Genomic DNA, 10,429 nt, shown 5'->3' with positions numbered 1-10,429 from the left:
GGCCAGGCCCTGTTGGGGACGCACGCTGCCTCTCTCCCTCTCTGCCTCTCCGAGCAGTAGCTGCCAAACCTTGTGATGACATTCACAAGTACCCACTCCTCTGAGAACTGGTCAGAGGACCTTGCGGGAGACATCCCTGCTGCTCGCTGCCCTGTAGTCAGGAGAGCCAGAGGGACACAAGTGAGTGAGAGTGACACCACTCGAACCTGCCCTCATTCAAAACGTGATTATTCACGGACTTGGTAACATATACCAGAGACATACTTCAAGATGGCGTGTAGCAATTCGATACTGTCGTTGAGAAGCACTGAGCCAGACATGCCAAGGAGCCTGCCCTCCTGGGACAAGCAAGAGTTCCAGCAGGGATGGGGGTAAGGAAGGCTGTCACTGTCAGCCTTCCCTGAAGGTCTTTTTAGAGAGGCAGCCGAGCAGAGTGCTTAAAAGTGGGACTCTGGAGCTAGACCATCTGGGACCAAAGCTTGTCTCTAGTACTTGCCAGCTCTAAGATCTTAGCCAAGTTACTTATCCCCTCGTGCCTCGGTTTCCCCATCTGTGAAACGGGGGTCCTAACCATCCTACCTCATGGGTTCGCAGGGAGGATTAAGTGAGTCCATGTGTATCAGGTGTTGACTCAGTGCCTGGGATGTGGCAAGAACTACAGGAGCATTAAACTCTTCTTGTTAGAAAAGACCTTGACCGGGGCCAGTAGGTGGTGTGGTGGTTAAGGGCGCTGGACTCCCACATGGGCGACTGTGGTTCAAGTCCTGGGCCTGGTGGCTTGCTTTCTCACTTTCTCTCACTTTCTCTCTGTCTCTTTCCAACCACAGTTTGAGTCCTGGACCTGGCGGCTTGCTTTCTCACTTTCTCTCTCTCTCTCTCTCTCTGTCCCTCTCTGGTCAAATTGAAATAAGAACATAAATAAAGTTAAGTAAAATAATTAAAAAAAAAAAAAAGACCATGACCTACCCACTTGTATCAGATGCTAAGATCAGAATATTGTTCTTTTTTATAAAAAAGAAAAAGCAGAAGAAAAAAAGTGTTGATTCATTTATGTCTTCTGGGAGAGAGAGAGACCCCTAGCCTCAGCTAGCCAGGGCTCATGAGTGTGTCTGGCATGCAGAGACCTCAGGTGTATGCACAGAACCTCCCCACATACCTTCTGCGGAGCACTGAGTTGCCACTGCACCACCGCAGCTGGTCCGGAGTATTGTTTTTGTTGTTTTTAGGGTTTTTGCCATAGGGCATGTGCCCTCGCTGGAGAGAGACAGAGACAGTGAGAGGGAAAGTGAGAAATCGCTCCCCAGGGGGGATGGCCACACCACAATTCCTTCTTTCATTCTCCTCCTGTGATTGTGGGTATGCACTCGCATGTGCCTGGCATGATTTTTTAAGCTTCTGAGTCTGAGGCTCAAACCAAGGTCTGCCATGTGGAAGTCCAGCACCTTAACCACCAGGCTACCTGCTGGCTCCCAGAGTATTGTTTTGTGTTTTTTAAAAGAATTATTTATTTAATTTAATTATTATTATTATTATTTAATTTGCTATAGGTTACGTGTGCTCACCAGAGAGAGACACACCAAGAGAGGGAAAGCAAGGCTTTAGGTCTGAGACTCGAACTGCAGTTGGCCATGTGGGAGTCCAGTACCTCAACTACCATTCCACCTGCTGGTCCCAAGTATTGCTTTTTTAAGATGAGAAATGGAGAGGTGGGAAAGGGTTACTCGAAATGAACTGTCATTCAAGCCGAGAGGGCTGGCTTTCTAGGATGGCAACTGTGCAGGTACCCAGGGCCTGAGCTTAGAAGCCACTTGGCATTAAGCTCTGCTGTCACAGTCTTGATATTCTTAATCATTTATGAAGGGACCCCACATTTTCACTTTGCACTGGCTCTGCGTATGATTTGGAGTAGGTCCCAGAAGCAGATTCTTCTGCATTTAGAAGGCTCCTTGCCTTCTCCCTCTCTGCTCACATCAGTTCCCTTCTATCACTGGCACCCCAGTGAGAAATTTGCCTCAGGGCACTTTTACCCCTTCAACAATTCAATGAAAACTTCCAAGGTATTGGCAATGTCGAGAGAATCTGACAGAACACTCATGGGCTGCCACCTAAGTTTTGCCACTAACACCCACTGGACACACTTCACTGTGTAGCTATCGTGGGGCTTTTGCGGACTTAGTTACGCTCTCCAAGGACTCTGTCCTCAGCTACTGGTCTCTTGTCTCTTGCTAACAGCTCTAAAGCTTCCAACCCCAATGTCTGGACCCAGAAAGGTTTCTGCGGCTTCAGCTATCAGCCAGTATCCTGCAAGGAAGAGGGATTGGGAGAGAAAGGCTGCTGGAAGTTGCCAAGAACCTTCTGGAAAAAGGCCAGGACCAGCCCTGTGCAAGGGAGACACAGAACAGATTAAGATGAGCTCTAGAAAAGAAGGGCGGTTTTATTCTAGAGTTTGTGAACTGAGGTTCCTACCGGTGACCGTAGTTCTATGGGTTCCTTATGCAGTTTCTTGTCTTCCAAGCATTTCTCATCAATGTGGTCTGGTGGGTGGGCCCAGGGGCGCTGTGAGGTGGCCACCATACTTTTCCCTATTTCTCAGTTTAGCAAACTGAGCCTGGAGGATCCTTCAGGGAGCTGCCTAAGATACTAGGGCGAAGAGTGGCAGATCAGGCCCCGGTCCTCAGAGAACAGGCTTCTTTCCTTTGATCCCATGAGGAGCATCAGTGTCACATTCTCCTGAGTAATTTGAGGGGGAACAAAAAAAAAAAAAAAAAAAAAATTTCTCTTCAAAAAAAAAAGAGGATCCTTCAGGGAGCTGCCTAAGATACTAGGGCGAAGAGTGGCAGATCAGGCCCCGGTCCTCAGAGAACAGGCTTCTTTCCTTTGATCCCATGAGGAGCATCAGTGTCACATTCTCCTGAGTAATTTGAGGGGGAACAAAAAAAAAAAAAAAAAAAAAACTTTCTCTGCAAGAAAAAGAGGGTGTCTGGACTGTGATTTACTTCCGAGGGTGTGGTTGGGCCCAGTGCTATCACATTTCAAAGGGTTAGATCTCATTCCTTTACTTTCCTAGGTGGGGCCCAGAGCTCGGAAATGTGAGGACTTCTCCCTGCCCCCTCCCCACGGCTGCAGGCAGGTGACACCTGTATTATTGCGAGGGGTTAAAAAGCCCCCGAATCAATAAAACCCATTAATGAGTGTTGGTACCTCGAAGGCTACAGATAAATCCCTTCAGCTCAGCGAGTTCAATCCCATAAAACAGCTCTCCCCTTTCAATCCTAGCATTCATTTGATAGAAAATGTGGAGAAATTTTAAAAAGGTGACTTACTAATTGCCTGTAAAATAAAAGGCAGATGGAAGCTTTATTACAGTTGAAGGAAGTCGGGAATATTAAGGTAAAATGTCAAATAACAATTGATTTTCCTTAGACATAAAGGGGCGATTTATGGCTTCCTAGTTACTACAAACGAGAAATTATTTGAAGTTCTAAAAAGTATGAGGAGAAATAAAGATTAAATAGAAGATGAAATCATAGGGATTTCTCGGGGAGGTGACTTCAATCCCCCAGGGGGCTAGAATTCATGCGGTTGGGGACCCAGCCAGCTGAGACTTGTCTTGGTATTTTAAGATTTAGGGGGAAGGAGTCTCTAAGGAGTGGGGAAATGGCTGTTTGCTTTGTGTTTGAAGACCTTGGGAAGGGAGATGGAGGTAGAGAAGGGAGCGGTTAGGGGCAATTTCAGACTGAGGGAGATGGCTGAGGGAGATGGGGTTACTCTACATGGGAAGCGTGCTCCTCTCCTCGCTAGCGGATTTTGGGAATCCAGGCAAGGGAAGCAGGAGGTGCCTTCCCTGAGACTACGATGGTGCTCTCCCAGTGGGGACCTTCCTTGCTGGTCCCCGAGCAGCAGGGGATACACAAGTCACACTCTAAAAAACAGCACTACCCAAGGCCCTGCAGTAGATTGGTGTGCAGGGGCCAGGGCCAATCTGTTCTCTATGCTGAGGGTCAAAAAGAAAGGGAGGAAAATGGACTCTTTTTCCTGGCTGCCAGACTCTGTACTAGGACTTGACTGAGCTTAGGGTCCCCAGGAAGTTGACCTAGGGCTAGACATTATGTGAAGGCTGTTCACAGTCAACTTCCATAGGTGTGAGGAAGGGAGGCAGGGAGGCAGGGAAGGGAAGGCAGCTTACGAAGCGTGTGTGATCAGGTAGGTTACCCTTAAGACCTGAGCTTAAATCTGGTGGGAAGTTTAGGGAGCCAGTATAGAACACATACCTCTGGGCCAGCAGTTAGTGTAATGGCTACCTCACTGAGCTCCCATGTAGTCTACTGCAGTTCAAGTCCCGGACCCGATGGCTTAAACTCACGCCGGGTGCGTGTGTGTGTGTGCTCAAGATCCCAAGAGGAGGATGGAGGAGAAGGAATTGCGGGGTGACCATCCCCCCTGGGGAGTGATTTCTTGCTTTCTGTCTCTCTGTCTCCCGCTTTTTCTAGGAAGTGCATGTGCCCTATAGCAAAAACCTCTCCCTACCACCCCCCCCCCGAAAAAGAACACACACCTCAGAGTCATCCCACCTGAAGGATGAGGAGCCAGGGCATTAATACACCGCCTCCCTTCTGCCGGTGGTGGAGGCTGCTGGGTGACTGCGGGCATTGATTCTCTGGTATTTCCAGGGGCCCTCAGGCATTAGAAGTTAGGCCCGTTGGACTCCAGAATACTGGGGCCTCTGGGGGGTGTGGGCAGGGCACACACAGCCTCTGTCTCTGTGCTTTATGTATTTTTGTTGATTCTCATCAGTTATGTCACACGCATATCAGAATCCCCAACTTTATGGAAGGGAACCCTGGAGCTTGGAGAGGTACAGTAAAATTCCCCTGGCCAGGAGATCGGGAAAGCTAGGTGCTCAACCCAGGGCTGCGGACTTCAAACCCCGTGCCTTTTCCGTTTTATAATTGTGGAGTAAGACCCTACAGATTCCTGGGCCCACCCGAGGAGATCCTGCTTTCGCAAAGGATTGTTCATGGATGAGAAGGGTGTCAGGAATATGCTCTTAACAAAGCACCAGCCCAGCTAGCCAGGCTCTGGCCAGGCTTTGAGAATGGCTATACCACAGCCACTGTTGGCCTCTTTCATGAGCTCCCCTTCCCTCTCTCCTCTCTTTCTGGGTCTGTCCCCAGCTGTTCCCCTGAGAGGTTTCTGAGCCATGTCTCTATCCCTGGGTGCCTAGGAATGGAGCAAGGAATTGCCAGCAGGCCCCTAAAGCAGAGGTGAGAAGGGGAGGCCCTGCTCTGTGGCTCCTGAGACCATGAGACATGGCAGGGGGTGGTGACACAGAACCAGGAGAGGTTGCAGGGGAAATGGCTGATCTCCTTAGCTTTTCAGGCTAAGAAACATCTTTGAGAGGAGGGGAGGGGCAGAGGCGAGGGAGTGTGCAAACTCTTGGTAGGTTGGAGTGGGTCAGCCTGCAGCAGAGATGTGGCCAGAGGGACCAGAAAACGGAAGACCCCCCCACCCCCAACCCAGCACAGCCCAGCATGAAAGAGTGAGAAAGATACAAAGGAGGAGGAGCACCCGGCGGGGGAACAGCCTTGTGGTCTGTGGGTGATCTGGGGTGACCTTGAGGTAGCGATTTCTCTCATGCTGGCTACACTGCCCGGTGTCGTTTCCTGCGATGAAACTCCCTAACACACTCTTAGTTTCCCGTTGCTCTGTAACCCACCATGCTGCAATGACTGTAGACTGAGCAGTTTCAACAACTCAAGTTTAGTCCTGCTGCTGTGACACAGTGGTAAGTCTAGCACCCTGTAAGGCTGGAAGCCATATGGCCAATTGCAGGTTCAGATCCCTAGGCTGGCCTGAAACACTGGGGGTGCAGGCACCCAGGATCCCAAGCAGGTGGAGGGCTGGGGAAAGGGGATTGCAGAGTAATGAGACCCCGTAGAAGGTCTTCCAGTGAGGCACCTTCCCTGCTGGTCCACCTGTCTTGTGACACGTGCCTGTCTGTCTGTCTCGTGTGCACGTGTGAATGCATGTCCTATCATTACACACACGCACACACACACACACACACACGTTTACTATCTGGAGGTAGGTAGATCTAAAACAAGGAGATGGCAAACAGCTGTCCTACGGGGAAGACACTATTCTTGCCTTTTCTTGCTTCTAGAAGCTACCACATTCCTTGGCTCATGGCCCCGTGCCATCCTGGCCTCTACTTCTGTGTCACACCTCCTCTGATGCTCCTGCCTCCTTCAGGCCACGATAAGGACACTTTTGACTATAGGGGGCCCATCTGGATGGTCCGGGATAATCGCCTCAATTTAATTCCCTTATTTTAATCACATCTGACAGTTCCCTTTTGCCCATGTTCACATAAGGATGATTATGGGATTGAGCATCTTCTGGGGGTAGGAACAAGGACCTGGGGTTCTTGCTTCACATTAGCCTGAGCAATCTGGGTGACCTTGAGTAGACACATCCCTTCTCTGGGCCTCAGTTTCCCCCTGCGCAGTGAAGCTGGCCTTTTGGCTCCTTCACTCCGAGTTTTTCAGTATGAGAGTATTTCAGGGTGGGAGGGTGCAGTCCATTTCAGGGCCTCCCCCAAATCCCACAGTGGTGTACATTCGTGTGTGTGTGTGTGTGTGTGTGTGTGTGTTTAATCTTTTACATTTGGATGTGATCCTAATCCAATACATGCTTAGAAGATTTCTGTAGAATAGATTAATTTTTATTAGGAAAAAAATATAATTGGCCGATGTTAAGGCTACTGCCCTGACAAATCTGCCTCAGCCATATATCTGAGAAAGTAAAAGACCCGATACGCTTGCACATAAATATGCCATCTTCCCCGCAGGCCCTGGCGAAGCACTCCAGGGAGGTTTCCCTTGGTGATTTATTCTTCATTAATAAGCTCTATGCTATATTAGGATCAGATTTATGCCTCTGCCTTTCTAATATTTCTGACATTTCATCTGAAAAGAATTACAAACGCAATCCTGAAACTTTGCCGCCTCTCCCTGCTTCACCCGGGCTGTGTGTCCAAGGAGGGCTGGTGGAACGGGGAGCCCCAAGAAGCAGGGGCAGAAGTGGATTTCAGGGGAAAAGAACCATTGACTTGTCTTGGGGAGAGCGTAGCTAGCTTTGCCTGCAGCTTGGGAGGGGAGCCGTCAAGTGACCCCGGTAGCAGCTGTGAGGCCTATAACTTACTGCAGTCCACCATGCACAGCGATTCATTCATTCAGCAAATATGTACTGAGTACTTTCTGTGTGCCAAACACTGTGTTCATTGGTGCTTGGAATACACCAATGAACAAAAACAAAGCCAAGGACCCCCAACGAGAGGGTTCCCAGGTCGTGTCTGGAGACCTCCCTGAATACACAGAGATTATGCATGCCCACCATCCAAGGCTGGTTGAGGCTGGGAGGTTCGTGGTGTCAAAATCCTACTGGGGGCACCAGCAGTTGGTGTAATGGCTATGTCGCTGGATCCCAGTCGACCGTGGTTCGAGTCCCAAACCTGGTGGCTTAAACTCATGCTGGGTGTGTATGCGTGTATGCCAAGATCCCGAGAGGAGACTGGAGGAGAAGGGATTGCGGCATGGCCATGCCTCCGATGGGTGATTTCTCACTTTCAGTCTCTCTGTCTCTCTGGCAAGTGCACGTGCCCTACAACAAAAGCCTCTCAAAAACAAACAAACAAACAAACAAAAACAAACAAAAAAAACTTTATTAGGGGTGCGGCGTCACACCACAATCCCACAGAGACCTGAAAAATACCGTCACTTGGGTCTCACTCCCAGAGATTCTGATGCAATCCATCTGGGTGCACCCTGCGACCTGGGGTGATTCTATTGTGTCACCTGGCACAATAGAATTCGAATCTTTACCTGCCTGATGTGACTAAATTAAAGTTAATTTGAGATTATCTGGCCATTCTGATAGGTCCAGTACAATCAAATGTGTCCTTATCAGGGGAGGGAGGCAGGAGCATCAGAAGAGGTGACATGGAAGCAGAGGCTGGGATGACGTGGGGCCATGAGTCAAGCAATGCGGCAGGTTCCAGAAGCTGGGAAAGACAAGGAACAGAGTCTCCCCTAGAACCCGCAAAGGAGAGGAGCGCTGTCTTGCCCACTAGAGCTAAGCAACACCATCCTCAAAGCCACGCTCGGGATTCCTCAGCAGAGAGAGCCTCGTGTGAATCCCAGCACGTCCTCTTAGAGTCTCCACTCGCCCACCTGCACGATGTGGGTAAAAACACTGGCCCTGTGCTGTGAGACGATGGCATGCACAAGGGTGTGTGGAAAGTGAGCACTTGATACAGTGGAGCGTTCTGGGCCCCTCTGCCCCCCAGGCCCCGCCCGGCAGCTTCCACCTCTAGTTGGTCCTCCTAACCCCAAAGTGGTTCTGGTGATTTCACTCCCGTGTTGGAGCCTCTGAGGCCATGTTTTAGTTCGTTATTGTTTTGCTTATAGAAATACCTGAGACTGGGTGATTTATCAAGAATAGAAGTTTATTTGACTCACGATTCTCACGCTCTGTAGTCCAAAGACATGAGGCTGGCACCAGGCTGGTCACAACATAGAGAGCGGAAGCAAAGAGGACAGTGGTCACATACAGTGAGAGTGGTCTGTATTCCACGTGGGTCCCTGCAGGACTCATTCCTCTCCTTTAAATCCACCAGGACTCAGTCACAGGGCCCCTAGCCTGACCACCCAGTATCTCATCTTTTCCCAAAGGCACCCCCCAACAAAATATTGGATTAAGCTTTTACTCTCTTAACCCACTGCTATGGCTGAACAAGTGAGCTTTCTGGAGACATGGCTGAACTATAGCAGACCCTTGGCTCAGAGATACAGAGTACACATGTGGCCGGGGGGGAGGGGGGGAGGAAGACCTTCCCATGCCACCACAAGCGAGCTGCCTACCCAGACATGAATTACAGGCTCCTGAATGACATCTAGTCTGTCACCTGCAGATCTGAGTGCAGCAGCGCCAGCCGTCTCTCCCCCACCACACCTCTCCCACCCCACCCTGATACTAGGCACCCAAAGACGGCATGACACGAGTCTGCCCTGCTTCCCTACAGTTTCCCAGGGAGACTGCCGACCTCAAGGAAGTGCATGGAAGCTGACCCTTGTGTCATTTTGCAGTGACAAGTGCCTCTAAAGGTCACAATAGCCAGCAGCGATTACTACCCCCCCCCATGCTGAGAGGGATAGAAGGGAGGAACCCTGTCAGTCACCCCATTCTGTTTGGGGACTCATGGAAGGCTCCAGCATGGAGGGACAATGGCACTGTCTTATCCATCCCCCACCCCCCACACCCTCATCGACAGGACAAGTAAAAATAACTGAAGAAGACAAGGATGCTGGGCAGAAAGGGACAAAGATGGGTCTATGGGGGCAGGAGAGGAGGCAGCACAAGGTTGGGATTGCCCAGCTGTGCAATGGAGTTTTAAGGGAGTGGTGCAGGGAGGCTTCCTGGAGGAGGAAGGCTGGTAGGGGTCAAGAGAGTAGGGTTTGGAGGGGTCTGAACAGTCCCCAGGCAGAGGTCATCTTTTCTTGCTAGGGGGTGCTCTGCAGGGGAAGCAGTTGGAAGCTACAAAAGGAGGCCAGGAGGATGAGAAAGGGAGAGATAGATGGCGAGGAGGATGAGAAAGTTGGGGACCGGAAGGCAGGGAAGTGTAGTAGGAAAGGTCAGGAGTGGGGACTAGGGCTGGGTTTATAAGCCGTAGTGGCCTTGAAATGAGGCCTACACCCTTGGACTTAGTCCACCCGGCCAAAGTAGCCTGCTAGGCAGGGCAAGGACTAGATGAGAATCGGACTGGGGCTGTGGGAAGATCCCAGAGGAGGAAAGGTGGAGAGCAGGAAGCCTGGCAGCTCCCCTCACTTACCCTGTGACTTGGGATGGTCCCAGTCGCTCTGAGCCTCAGACTTGGGCTCATTTGTTCCAGGGAGAGAGCATCGCAACGATGCTTCAGGATGACTGGGGAGAACCAATAAGGTAGAAAGTGCTTTGAAAGCTCTCAACTGCAGTGCAAGTTCTATTGCTGCTACTGTTGGAAAGACTCACAGAGGCGGTGCGGACAGGAGTTGAGAGGACATTGGGAAGCCAGGGGGTGACAAATAGACCCACTGAGGACCCGTGGGCCCTGAAGGGAAGGATGAATTAGAGAGAAGTGACAGGGCCAGGAGACAGACCTTGTATGGAGGAGAAAGATGAAAATCATAGGGGCTGGTAGGTAGCATGGTGGTTAAGGACGCCGGACTCCCACATGGCCAACTGCAGTTCGAGTCCCAGACCTGGTAGCTTGCTTTCTCACTTTCTCACTCTCCACTCCCCCTGTCCCTCTCTGGGCAAATTAAAATAAATAAATAAATTTAAATTTTAAAAAAGATGAAAATCATAAATTATCAGAGCTAGGAAGGAGAGG

Source organism: Tupaia chinensis, unplaced genomic scaffold (genome assembly GCF_000334495.1).
Source record: "Tupaia chinensis unplaced genomic scaffold, TupChi_1.0 Scaffold144741_1, whole genome shotgun sequence".
Classification (NCBI taxonomy): Eukaryota; Metazoa; Chordata; class Mammalia; order Scandentia; family Tupaiidae; genus Tupaia; species Tupaia belangeri.
Note: the sequence above shows the minus strand (reverse complement) of the source record.